Below are 13,492 nucleotides of genomic sequence, written 5' to 3'. Positions count from 1 at the left end.
CCCATTCCCTACTTGACTCAGCCTAATCTTCAAGAATATTTGTCAAGAACTAAAAAAAATCCAGAAAAGGTTTAACCTCCCCGTCGGGGAATTGAACCCCGGTCTCCCGCGTGACAGGCGGGGATACTGACCACTATACTAACGAGGAGACGTGAGGGCATGAAATGAACAGCTGCTGATGTCTGCACAGCATCCAGCGACCACCTAGCTGGCCTAGGGGGTCTCATTTTCCCCCGTCAAACGGCTTGCCCGATCTAAGGCTAATTTCTTTCTTTTTATCGGCACCAGGCTTAAAACTCAGTTTAAGGCGATAGTTCCGGGCTATGTTTGACTCCAGAGTTGAATCTGTCATCCCGCATTTCCTCAGCAAATCAAGCTACCCATCTCAAGTCTCATGAGCTGAGGACGGCAAAGTCCCTGTGGGCTTAGGACAGTCAAAGAAACCCCTGGGCTGCATGCTAAGCCCCTTTTCGGCTTCACTTTCCGAATCCTGCCCTAGCTTGCGATTAGTTTTTTTCTTACTTCTTGCCCCCATCTCCCACCTTGCCTCATGGTCTCCCCTCCTCTGCGCACCTGACAGTTTGCCTGCCCTTCCACTGCCTGTCTCCAGACTTTCCAAGGAGAAAAGGCAAAGCACTAAAGCGGGCCGGGCAACGGGTCAAGTTCCGCTTTCGGCGACTAGCAGGGAGGTAGCGTGGCCGAGCGGTCTAAGGCGCTGGATTAAGGCTCCAGTCTCTTCGGAGGCGTGGGTTCAAATCCCACCGCTGCCACTTTTCCTGGCCTTGCATTTTAAAGAAGAACGTAACGTTGACCTCTTCCTTCATTAGTGCCACCTCTGTCGCAATGAGCAAGCGGATGGTATGCCACACCCTGCAGGAAAAAGGTTTCGCTTCTGACGTCTTGCTTTTCTGGACATCCAGTCTCAAGTTTCCCATCTGGAACGGCGCTCCCTGCTGCTTTGTGAAGGCTTGCTGCAAAAGCCTTCGAAACCCAGGAGCTCTTGCGTTGAGCTGTGACGCGTCCTGGGAAGACCTCCCGTTGCAGCGGAATGAGCCCCACTTCCAGGGCGTGCTGGTAGCAAATTTCCCACAGCCCACAGGGAGCAAACGATCCCAGGTGTGATGTATCACCAGGAGAGGCTGAGATGAGAGTAAGGGTTCACGCGTGTGCCCGGACCGAGGTTAATGATGGGATTAGAGCTAGGGTTAGATGCAGGGAAAGAGTGAGAGTTATAATTAGGGATAAAGCTAACAGGTGATCATTACTCGTCATGTAACATGATACAAAGGGTCAGAAGAGGAACTGATTCAGGGTTACAATTTGGACTTCGCAGACAACAGGAGCACTAAATGGTGCTGAGGGGGACTCAATAAAGTGGACCGGCCGCCTAATGTAAGCAATTGTGCACAAATATTGTACGATGACTAGCGTTGCCGGTGCTTTTTTCTTAAAGAGTCAGTTCTTGGCACCCATTCCCTACTTGACTCAGCCTAATCTTCAAGAATATTTGTCAAGAACTAAAAAAAATCCAGAAAAGGTTTAACCTCCCCGTCGGGGAATTGAACCCCGGTCTCCCGCGTGACAGGCGGGGACACTGACCACTATACTAACGAGGAGACGTGAGGGCATGAAATGAACAGCTGCTGATGTCTGCACAGCATCCAGCGACCACCTAGCTGGCCTAGGGGGTCTCATTTTCCCCCGTCAAACGGCTTGCCCGATCTAAGGCTAATTTCTTTCTTTTTATCGGCACCAGGCTTAAAACTCAGTTTAAGGCGATAGTTCCGGGCTATGTTTGACTCCAGAGTTGAATCTGTCATCCCGCATTTCCTCAGCAAATCAAGCTACCCATCTCAAGTCTCATGAGCTGAGGACGGCAAAGTCCCTGTGGGCTTAGGACAGTCAAAGAAACCCCTGGGCTGCATGCTAAGCCCCTTTTCGGCTTCACTTTCCGAATCCTGCCCTAGCTTGCGATTAGTTTTTTTCTCACTTCTTGCCCCCATCTCCCACCTTGCCTCATGGTCTCCCCTCCTCTGCGCACCTGACAGTTTGCCTGCCCTTCCACTGCCTGTCTCCAGACTTTCCAAGGAGAAAAGGCAAAGCACTAAAGCGGGCCGGGCAACGGGTCAAGTTCCGCTTTCGGCGACTAGCAGGGAGGTAGCGTGGCCGAGCGGTCTAAGGCGCTGGATTAAGGCTCCAGTCTCTTCGGAGGCGTGGGTTCAAATCCCACCGCTGCCACTTTTCCTGGCCTTGCATTTTAAAGAAGAACGTAACGTTGACCTCTTCCTTCATTAGTGCCACCTCTGTCGCAATGAGCAAGCGGATGGTATGCCACACCCTGCAGGAAAAAGGTTTCGCTTCTGACGTCTTGCTTTTCTGGACATCCAGTCTCAAGTTTCCCATCTGGAACGGCGCTCCCTGCTGCTTTGTGAAGGCTTGCTGCAAGAGCCTTCGAAACCCAGGAGCTCTTGCGTTGAGCTGTGACGCGTCCTGGGAAGACCTCCCGTTGCAGCGGAATGAGCCCCACTTCCAGGGCGTGCTGGTAGCAAATTTCCCACAGCCCACAGGGAGCAAACGATCCCAGGTGTGATGTATCACCAGGAGAGGCTGAGATGAGAGTAGGGGTTCACGCGTGTGCCCGGACCGAGGTTAATGATGGGATTAGAGCTAGGGTTAGATGCAGGGAAAGAGTGAGAGTTATAATTAGGGATAAAGCTAACAGGTGATCATTACTCGTCATGTAACATGATACAAAGGGTCAGAAGAGGAACTGATTCAGGGTTACAATTTGGACTTCGCAGACAACAGGAGCACTAAATGGTGCTGAGGGGGACTCAATAAAGTGGACCGGCCGCCTAATGTAAGCAATTGTGCACAAATATTGTACGATGACTAGCGTTGCCGGTGCTTTTTTCTTAAAGAGTCAGTTCTTGGCACCCATTCCCTACTTGACTCAGCCTAATCTTCAAGAATATTTGTCAAGAACTAAAAAAAATCCAGAAACGGTTTAACCTCCCCGTCGGGGAATTGAACCCCGGTCTCCCGCGTGACAGGCGGGGATACTGACCACTATACTAACGAGGAGACGTGAGGGCATGAAATGAACAGCTGCTGATGTCTGCACAGCATCCAGCGACCACCTAGCTGGCCTAGGGGGGTCTCATTTTCCCCCGTCAAACGGCTTGCCCGATCTAAGGCTAATTTCTTTCTTTTTATCGGCACCAGGCTTAAAACTCAGTTTAAGGCGATAGTTCCGGGCTATGTTTGACTCCAGAGTTGAATCTGTCATCCCGCATTTCCTCAGCAAATCAAGCTACCCATCTCAAGTCTCATGAGCTGAGGACGGCAAAGTCCCTGTGGGCTTAGGACAGTCAAAGAAACCCCTGGGCTGCATGCTAAGCCCCTTTTCGGCTTCACTTTCCGAATCCTGCCCTAGCTTGCGATTAGTTTTTTTCTCACTTCTTGCCCCCATCTCCCACCTTGCCTCATGGTCTCCCCTCCTCTGCGCACCTGACAGTTTGCCTGCCCTTCCACTGCCTGTCTCCAGACTTTCCAAGGAGAAAAGGCAAAGCACTAAAGCGGGCCGGGCAACGGGTCAAGTTCCGCTTTCGGCGACTAGCAGGGAGGTAGCGTGGCCGAGCGGTCTAAGGCGCTGGATTAAGGCTCCAGTCTCTTCGGAGGCGTGGGTTCAAATCCCACCGCTGCCACTTTTCCTGGCCTTGCATTTTAAAGAAGAACGTAACGTTGACCTCTTCCTTCATTAGTGCCACCTCTGTCGCAATGAGCAAGCGGATGGTATGCCACACCCTGCAGGAAAAAGGTTTCGCTTCTGACGTCTTGCTTTTCTGGACATCCAGTCTCAAGTTTCCCATCTGGAACGGCGCTCCCTGCTGCTTTGTGAAGGCTTGCTGCAAGAGCCTTCGAAACCCAGGAGCTCTTGCGTTGAGCTGTGACGCGTCCTGGGAAGACCTCCCGTTGCAGCGGAATGAGCCCCACTTCCAGGGCGTGCTGGTAGCAAATTTCCCACAGCCCACAGGGAGCAAACGATCCCAGGTGTGATGTATCACCAGGAGAGGCTGAGATGAGAGTAGGGGTTCACGCGTGTGCCCGGACCGAGGTTAATGATGGGATTAGAGCTAGGGTTAGATGCAGGGAAAGAGTGAGAGTTATAATTAGGGATAAAGCTAACAGGTGATCATTACTCGTCATGTAACATGATACAAAGGGTCAGAAGAGGAACTGATTCAGGGTTACAATTTGGACTTCGCAGACAACAGGAGCACTAAATGGTGCTGAGGGGGACTCAATAAAGTGGACCGGCCGCCTAATGTAAGCAATTGTGCACAAATATTGTACGATGACTAGCGTTGCCGGTGCTTTTTTCTTAAAGAGTCAGTTCTTGGCACCCATTCCCTACTTGACTCAGCCTAATCTTCAAGAATATTTGTCAAGAACTAAAAAAAATCCAGAAACGGTTTAACCTCCCCGTCGGGGAATTGAACCCCGGTCTCCCGCGTGACAGGCGGGGATACTGACCACTATACTAACGAGGAGACGTGAGGGCATGAAATGAACAGCTGCTGATGTCTGCACAGCATCCAGCGACCACCTAGCTGGCCTAGGGGGGTCTCATTTTCCCCCGTCAAACGGCTTGCCCGATCTAAGGCTAATTTCTTTCTTTTTATCGGCACCAGGCTTAAAACTCAGTTTAAGGCGATAGTTCCGGGCTATGTTTGACTCCAGAGTTGAATCTGTCATCCCGCATTTCCTCAGCAAATCAAGCTACCCATCTCAAGTCTCATGAGCTGAGGACGGCAAAGTCCCTGTGGGCTTAGGACAGTCAAAGAAACCCCTGGGCTGCATGCTAAGCCCCTTTTCGGCTTCACTTTCCGAATCCTGCCCTAGCTTGCGATTAGTTTTTTTCTCACTTCTTGCCCCCATCTCCCACCTTGCCTCATGGTCTCCCCTCCTCTGCGCACCTGACAGTTTGCCTGCCCTTCCACTGCCTGTCTCCAGACTTTCCAAGGAGAAAAGGCAAAGCACTAAAGCGGGCCGGGCAACGGGTCAAGTTCCGCTTTCGGCGACTAGCAGGGAGGTAGCGTGGCCGAGCGGTCTAAGGCGCTGGATTAAGGCTCCAGTCTCTTCGGAGGCGTGGGTTCAAATCCCACCGCTGCCACTTTTCCTGGCCTTGCATTTTAAAGAAGAACGTAACGTTGACCTCTTCCTTCATTAGTGCCACCTCTGTCGCAATGAGCAAGCGGATGGTATGCCACACCCTGCAGGAAAAAGGTTTCGCTTCTGACGTCTTGCTTTTCTGGACATCCAGTCTCAAGTTTCCCATCTGGAACGGCGCTCCCTGCTGCTTTGTGAAGGCTTGCTGCAAGAGCCTTCGAAACCCAGGAGCTCTTGCGTTGAGCTGTGACGCGTCCTGGGAAGACCTCCCGTTGCAGCGGAATGAGCCCCACTTCCAGGGCATGCTGGTAGCAAATTTCCCACAGCCCACAGGGAGCAAACGATCCCAGGTGTGATGTATCACCAGGAGAGGCTGAGATGAGAGTAGGGGTTCACGCGTGTGCCCGGACCGAGGTTAATGATGGGATTAGAGCTAGGGTTAGATGCAGGGAAAGAGTGAGAGTTATAATTAGGGATAAAGCTAACAGGTGATCATTACTCGTCATGTAACATGATACAAAGGGTCAGAAGAGGAACTGATTCAGGGTTACAATTTGGACTTCGCAGACAACAGGAGCACTAAATGGTGCTGAGGGGGACTCAATAAAGTGGACCGGCCGCCTAATGTAAGCAATTGTGCACAAATATTGTACGATGACTAGCGTTGCCGGTGCTTTTTTCTTAAAGAGTCAGTTCTTGGCACCCATTCCCTACTTGACTCAGCCTAATCTTCAAGAATATTTGTCAAGAACTAAAAAAAATCCAGAAACGGTTTAACCTCCCCGTCGGGGAATTGAACCCCGGTCTCCCGCGTGACAGGCGGGGATACTGACCACTATACTAACGAGGAGACGTGAGGGCATGAAATGAACAGCTGCTGATGTCTGCACAGCATCCAGCGACCACCTAGCTGGCCTAGGGGGGTCTCATTTTCCCCCGTCAAACGGCTTGCCCGATCTAAGGCTAATTTCTTTCTTTTTATCGGCACCAGGCTTAAAACTCAGTTTAAGGCGATAGTTCCGGGCTATGTTTGACTCCAGAGTTGAATCTGTCATCCCGCATTTCCTCAGCAAATCAAGCTACCCATCTCAAGTCTCATGAGCTGAGGACGGCAAAGTCCCTGTGGGCTTAGGACAGTCAAAGAAACCCCTGGGCTGCATGCTAAGCCCCTTTTCGGCTTCACTTTCCGAATCCTGCCCTAGCTTGCGATTAGTTTTTTTCTCACTTCTTGCCCCCATCTCCCACCTTGCCTCATGGTCTCCCCTCCTCTGCGCACCTGACAGTTTGCCTGCCCTTCCACTGCCTGTCTCCAGACTTTCCAAGGAGAAAAGGCAAAGCACTAAAGCGGGCCGGGCAACGGGTCAAGTTCCGCTTTCTGCGACTAGCAGGGAGGTAGCGTGGCCGAGCGGTCTAAGGCGCTGGATTAAGGCTCCAGTCTCTTCGGAGGCGTGGGTTCAAATCCCACCGCTGCCACTTTTCCTGGCCTTGCATTTTAAAGAAGAACGTAACGTTGACCTCTTCCTTCATTAGTGCCACCTCTGTCGCAATGAGCAAGCGGATGGTATGCCACACCCTGCAGGAAAAAGGTTTCGCTTCTGACGTCTTGCTTTTCTGGACATCCAGTCTCAAGTTTCCCATCTGGAACGGCGCTCCCTGCTGCTTTGTGAAGGCTTGCTGCAAGAGCCTTCGAAACCCAGGAGCTCTTGCGTTGAGCTGTGACGCGTCCTGGGAAGACCTCCCGTTGCAGCGGAATGAGCCCCACTTCCAGGGCGTGCTGGTAGCAAATTTCCCACAGCCCACAGGGAGCAAACGATCCCAGGTGTGATGTATCACCAGGAGAGGCTGAGATGAGAGTAAGGGTTCACGCGTGTGCCCGGACCGAGGTTAATGATGGGATTAGAGCTAGGGTTAGATGCAGGGAAAGAGTGAGAGTTATAATTAGGGATAAAGCTAACAGGTGATCATTACTCGTCATGTAACATGATACAAAGGGTCAGAAGAGGAACTGATTCAGGGTTACAATTTGGACTTCGCAGACAACAGGAGCACTAAATGGTGCTGAGGGGGACTCAATAAAGTGGACCGGCCGCCTAATGTAAGCAATTGTGCACAAATATTGTACGATGACTAGCGTTGCCGGTGCTTTTTTCTTAAAGAGTCAGTTCTTGGCACCCATTCCCTACTTGACTCAGCCTAATCTTCAAGAATATTTGTCAAGAACTAAAAAAAATCCAGAAAAGGTTTAACCTCCCCGTCGGGGAATTGAACCCCGGTCTCCCGCGTGACAGGCGGGGATACTGACCACTATACTAACGAGGAGACGTGAGGGCATGAAATGAACAGCTGCTGATGTCTGCACAGCATCCAGCGACCACCTAGCTGGCCTAGGGGGTCTCATTTTCCCCCGTCAAACGGCTTGCCCGATCTAAGGCTAATTTCTTTCTTTTTATCGGCACCAGGCTTAAAACTCAGTTTAAGGCGATAGTTCCGGGCTATGTTTGACTCCAGAGTTGAATCTGTCATCCCGCATTTCCTCAGCAAATCAAGCTACCCATCTCAAGTCTCATGAGCTGAGGACGGCAAAGTCCCTGTGGGCTTAGGACAGTCAAAGAAACCCCTGGGCTGCATGCTAAGCCCCTTTTCGGCTTCACTTTCCGAATCCTGCCCTAGCTTGCGATTAGTTTTTTTCTTACTTCTTGCCCCCATCTCCCACCTTGCCTCATGGTCTCCCCTCCTCTGCGCACCTGACAGTTTGCCTGCCCTTCCACTGCCTGTCTCCAGACTTTCCAAGGAGAAAAGGCAAAGCACTAAAGCGGGCCGGGCAACGGGTCAAGTTCCGCTTTCGGCGACTAGCAGGGAGGTAGCGTGGCCGAGCGGTCTAAGGCGCTGGATTAAGGCTCCAGTCTCTTCGGAGGCGTGGGTTCAAATCCCACCGCTGCCACTTTTCCTGGCCTTGCATTTTAAAGAAGAACGTAACGTTGACCTCTTCCTTCATTAGTGCCACCTCTGTCGCAATGAGCAAGCGGATGGTATGCCACACCCTGCAGGAAAAAGGTTTCGCTTCTGACGTCTTGCTTTTCTGGACATCCAGTCTCAAGTTTCCCATCTGGAACGGCGCTCCCTGCTGCTTTGTGAAGGCTTGCTGCAAGAGCCTTCGAAACCCAGGAGCTCTTGCGTTGAGCTGTGACGCGTCCTGGGAAGACCTCCCGTTGCAGCGGAATGAGCCCCACTTCCAGGGCGTGCTGGTAGCAAATTTCCCACAGCCCACAGGGAGCAAACGATCCCAGGTGTGATGTATCACCAGGAGAGGCTGAGATGAGAGTAAGGGTTCACGCGTGTGCCCGGACCGAGGTTAATGATGGGATTAGAGCTAGGGTTAGATGCAGGGAAAGAGTGAGAGTTATAATTAGGGATAAAGCTAACAGGTGATCATTACTCGTCATGTAACATGATACAAAGGGTCAGAAGAGGAACTGATTCAGGGTTACAATTTGGACTTCGCAGACAACAGGAGCACTAAATGGTGCTGAGGGGGACTCAATAAAGTGGACCGGCCGCCTAATGTAAGCAATTGTGCACAAATATTGTACGATGACTAGCGTTGCCGGTGCTTTTTTCTTAAAGAGTCAGTTCTTGGCACCCATTCCCTACTTGACTCAGCCTAATCTTCAAGAATATTTGTCAAGAACTAAAAAAAATCCAGAAAAGGTTTAACCTCCCCGTCGGGGAATTGAACCCCGGTCTCCCGCGTGACAGGCGGGGACACTGACCACTATACTAACGAGGAGACGTGAGGGCATGAAATGAACAGCTGCTGATGTCTGCACAGCATCCAGCGACCACCTAGCTGGCCTAGGGGGTCTCATTTTCCCCCGTCAAACGGCTTGCCCGATCTAAGGCTAATTTCTTTCTTTTTATCGGCACCAGGCTTAAAACTCAGTTTAAGGCGATAGTTCCGGGCTATGTTTGACTCCAGAGTTGAATCTGTCATCCCGCATTTCCTCAGCAAATCAAGCTACCCATCTCAAGTCTCATGAGCTGAGGACGGCAAAGTCCCTGTGGGCTTAGGACAGTCAAAGAAACCCCTGGGCTGCATGCTAAGCCCCTTTTCGGCTTCACTTTCCGAATCCTGCCCTAGCTTGCGATTAGTTTTTTTCTCACTTCTTGCCCCCATCTCCCACCTTGCCTCATGGTCTCCCCTCCTCTGCGCACCTGACAGTTTGCCTGCCCTTCCACTGCCTGTCTCCAGACTTTCCAAGGAGAAAAGGCAAAGCACTAAAGCGGGCCGGGCAACGGGTCAAGTTCCGCTTTCGGCGACTAGCAGGGAGGTAGCGTGGCCGAGCGGTCTAAGGCGCTGGATTAAGGCTCCAGTCTCTTCGGAGGCGTGGGTTCAAATCCCACCGCTGCCACTTTTCCTGGCCTTGCATTTTAAAGAAGAACGTAACGTTGACCTCTTCCTTCATTAGTGCCACCTCTGTCGCAATGAGCAAGCGGATGGTATGCCACACCCTGCAGGAAAAAGGTTTCGCTTCTGACGTCTTGCTTTTCTGGACATCCAGTCTCAAGTTTCCCATCTGGAACGGCGCTCCCTGCTGCTTTGTGAAGGCTTGCTGCAAGAGCCTTCGAAACCCAGGAGCTCTTGCGTTGAGCTGTGACGCGTCCTGGGAAGACCTCCCGTTGCAGCGGAATGAGCCCCACTTCCAGGGCGTGCTGGTAGCAAATTTCCCACAGCCCACAGGGAGCAAACGATCCCAGGTGTGATGTATCACCAGGAGAGGCTGAGATGAGAGTAGGGGTTCACGCGTGTGCCCGGACCGAGGTTAATGATGGGATTAGAGCTAGGGTTAGATGCAGGGAAAGAGTGAGAGTTATAATTAGGGATAAAGCTAACAGGTGATCATTACTCGTCATGTAACATGATACAAAGGGTCAGAAGAGGAACTGATTCAGGGTTACAATTTGGACTTCGCAGACAACAGGAGCACTAAATGGTGCTGAGGGGGACTCAATAAAGTGGACCGGCCGCCTAATGTAAGCAATTGTGCACAAATATTGTACGATGACTAGCGTTGCCGGTGCTTTTTTCTTAAAGAGTCAGTTCTTGGCACCCATTCCCTACTTGACTCAGCCTAATCTTCAAGAATATTTGTCAAGAACTAAAAAAAATCCAGAAACGGTTTAACCTCCCCGTCGGGGAATTGAACCGGGGATACTGACCACTATACTAACGAGGAGACGTGAGGGCATGAAATGAACAGCTGCTGATGTCTGCACAGCATCCAGCGACCACCTAGCTGGCCTAGGGGGGTCTCATTTTCCCCCGTCAAACGGCTTGCCCGATCTAAGGCTAATTTCTTTCTTTTTATCGGCACCAGGCTTAAAACTCAGTTTAAGGCGATAGTTCCGGGCTATGTTTGACTCCAGAGTTGAATCTGTCATCCCGCATTTCCTCAGCAAATCAAGCTACCCATCTCAAGTCTCATGAGCTGAGGACGGCAAAGTCCCTGTGGGCTTAGGACAGTCAAAGAAACCCCTGGGCTGCATGCTAAGCCCCTTTTCGGCTTCACTTTCCGAATCCTGCCCTAGCTTGCGATTAGTTTTTTTCTCACTTCTTGCCCCCATCTCCCACCTTGCCTCATGGTCTCCCCTCCTCTGCGCACCTGACAGTTTGCCTGCCCTTCCACTGCCTGTCTCCAGACTTTCCAAGGAGAAAAGGCAAAGCACTAAAGCGGGCCGGGCAACGGGTCAAGTTCCGCTTTCTGCGACTAGCAGGGAGGTAGCGTGGCCGAGCGGTCTAAGGCGCTGGATTAAGGCTCCAGTCTCTTCGGAGGCGTGGGTTCAAATCCCACCGCTGCCACTTTTCCTGGCCTTGCATTTTAAAGAAGAACGTAACGTTGACCTCTTCCTTCATTAGTGCCACCTCTGTCGCAATGAGCAAGCGGATGGTATGCCACACCCTGCAGGAAAAAGGTTTCGCTTCTGACGTCTTGCTTTTCTGGACATCCAGTCTCAAGTTTCCCATCTGGAACGGCGCTCCCTGCTGCTTTGTGAAGGCTTGCTGCAAGAGCCTTCGAAACCCAGGAGCTCTTGCGTTGAGCTGTGACGCGTCCTGGGAAGACCTCCCGTTGCAGCGGAATGAGCCCCACTTCCAGGGCGTGCTGGTAGCAAATTTCCCACAGCCCACAGGGAGCAAACGATCCCAGGTGTGATGTATCACCAGGAGAGGCTCAGATGAGAGTAAGGGTTCACGCGTGTGCCCGGACCGAGGTTAATGATGGGATTAGAGCTAGGGTTAGTTGCAGGGAAAGAGTGAGAGTTATAATTAGGGATAAAGCTAACAGGTGATCATTACTCGTCATGTAACATGATACAAAGGGTCAGAAGAGGAACTGATTCAGGGTTACAATTTGGACTTCGCAGACAACAGGAGCACTAAATGGTGCTGAGGGGGACTCAATAAAGTGGACCGGCCGCCTAATGTAAGCAATTGTGCACAAATATTGTACGATGACTAGCGTTGCCGGTGCTTTTTTCTTAAAGAGTCAGTTCTTGGCACCCATTCCCTACTTGACTCAGCCTAATCTTCAAGAATATTTGTCAAGAACTAAAAAAAATCCAGAAAAGGTTTAACCTCCCCGTCGGGGAATTGAACCCCGGTCTCCCGCGTGACAGGCGGGGATACTGACCACTATACTAACGAGGAGACGTGAGGGCATGAAATGAACAGCTGCTGATGTCTGCACAGCATCCAGCGACCACCTAGCTGGCCTAGGGGGTCTCATTTTCCCCCGTCAAACGGCTTGCCCGATCTAAGGCTAATTTCTTTCTTTTTATCGGCACCAGGCTTAAAACTCAGTTTAAGGCGATAGTTCCGGGCTATGTTTGACTCCAGAGTTGAATCTGTCATCCCGCATTTCCTCAGCAAATCAAGCTACCCATCTCAAGTCTCATGAGCTGAGGACGGCAAAGTCCCTGTGGGCTTAGGACAGTCAAAGAAACCCCTGGGCTGCATGCTAAGCCCCTTTTCGGCTTCACTTTCCGAATCCTGCCCTAGCTTGCGATTAGTTTTTTTCTTACTTCTTGCCCCCATCTCCCACCTTGCCTCATGGTCTCCCCTCCTCTGCGCACCTGACAGTTTGCCTGCCCTTCCACTGCCTGTCTCCAGACTTTCCAAGGAGAAAAGGCAAAGCACTAAAGCGGGCCGGGCAACGGGTCAAGTTCCGCTTTCGGCGACTAGCAGGGAGGTAGCGTGGCCGAGCGGTCTAAGGCGCTGGATTAAGGCTCCAGTCTCTTCGGAGGCGTGGGTTCAAATCCCACCGCTGCCACTTTTCCTGGCCTTGCATTTTAAAGAAGAACGTAACGTTGACCTCTTCCTTCATTAGTGCCACCTCTGTCGCAATGAGCAAGCGGATGGTATGCCACACCCTGCAGGAAAAAGGTTTCGCTTCTGACGTCTTGCTTTTCTGGACATCCAGTCTCAAGTTTCCCATCTGGAACGGCGCTCCCTGCTGCTTTGTGAAGGCTTGCTGCAAAAGCCTTCGAAACCCAGGAGCTCTTGCGTTGAGCTGTGACGCGTCCTGGGAAGACCTCCCGTTGCAGCGGAATGAGCCCCACTTCCAGGGCGTGCTGGTAGCAAATTTCCCACAGCCCACAGGGAGCAAACGATCCCAGGTGTGATGTATCACCAGGAGAGGCTGAGATGAGAGTAAGGGTTCACGCGTGTGCCCGGACCGAGGTTAATGATGGGATTAGAGCTAGGGTTAGATGCAGGGAAAGAGTGAGAGTTATAATTAGGGATAAAGCTAACAGGTGATCATTACTCGTCATGTAACATGATACAAAGGGTCAGAAGAGGAACTGATTCAGGGTTACAATTTGGACTTCGCAGACAACAGGAGCACTAAATGGTGCTGAGGGGGACTCAATAAAGTGGACCGGCCGCCTAATGTAAGCAATTGTGCACAAATATTGTACGATGACTAGCGTTGCCGGTGCTTTTTTCTTAAAGAGTCAGTTCTTGGCACCCATTCCCTACTTGACTCAGCCTAATCTTCAAGAATATTTGTCAAGAACTAAAAAAAATCCAGAAAAGGTTTAACCTCCCCGTCGGGGAATTGAACCCCGGTCTCCCGCGTGACAGGCGGGGACACTGACCACTATACTAACGAGGAGACGTGAGGGCATGAAATGAACAGCTGCTGATGTCTGCACAGCATCCAGCGACCACCTAGCTGGCCTAGGGGGTCTCATTTTCCCCCGTCAAACGGCTTGCCCGATCTAAGGCTAATTTCTTTCTTTTTATCGGCACCAGGCTTAAAAC

At 51.4% G+C, this 13,492-nt stretch overlaps 6 non-coding genes across 6 annotated transcripts; all 6 read right to left on the bottom strand.

Annotated features, from left to right (window-relative positions):
- Positions 1-76: 76 nt before the first annotated feature.
- Positions 77-148, bottom strand: TRNAD-GUC (transfer RNA aspartic acid (anticodon GUC)). Its single transcript has one exon. It is a non-coding gene; the product is annotated as a tRNA-Asp (tRNA).
- Positions 149-3,012: 2,864 nt separating this feature from the next.
- Positions 3,013-3,084, bottom strand: TRNAD-GUC (transfer RNA aspartic acid (anticodon GUC)). The gene has a single exon. It is a non-coding gene; the product is annotated as a tRNA-Asp (tRNA).
- Positions 3,085-4,481: 1,397 nt separating this feature from the next.
- On the bottom strand, positions 4,482-4,553 carry TRNAD-GUC (transfer RNA aspartic acid (anticodon GUC)). Its single transcript has one exon. It is a non-coding gene; the product is annotated as a tRNA-Asp (tRNA).
- A 1,397-nt stretch (positions 4,554-5,950) lies between these two features.
- TRNAD-GUC (transfer RNA aspartic acid (anticodon GUC)) lies at positions 5,951-6,022 on the bottom strand. The gene has a single exon. It is a non-coding gene; the product is annotated as a tRNA-Asp (tRNA).
- Positions 6,023-7,419: 1,397 nt separating this feature from the next.
- On the bottom strand, positions 7,420-7,491 carry TRNAD-GUC (transfer RNA aspartic acid (anticodon GUC)). Its single transcript has one exon. It is a non-coding gene; the product is annotated as a tRNA-Asp (tRNA).
- Positions 7,492-11,803: 4,312 nt separating this feature from the next.
- On the bottom strand, positions 11,804-11,875 carry TRNAD-GUC (transfer RNA aspartic acid (anticodon GUC)). The gene has a single exon. It is a non-coding gene; the product is annotated as a tRNA-Asp (tRNA).
- Between the last annotated feature and the right edge of the window lie 1,617 nt (positions 11,876-13,492).

Source organism: Ambystoma mexicanum, chromosome 1p, assembly GCF_040938575.1.
Source record: "Ambystoma mexicanum isolate Mex_15411 chromosome 1p, UKY_AmexF1_1, whole genome shotgun sequence".
Classification (NCBI taxonomy): Eukaryota; Metazoa; Chordata; class Amphibia; order Caudata; family Ambystomatidae; genus Ambystoma; species Ambystoma mexicanum.
Note: the sequence above shows the minus strand (reverse complement) of the source record. Positions and strands in the feature narration are given on the sequence as shown.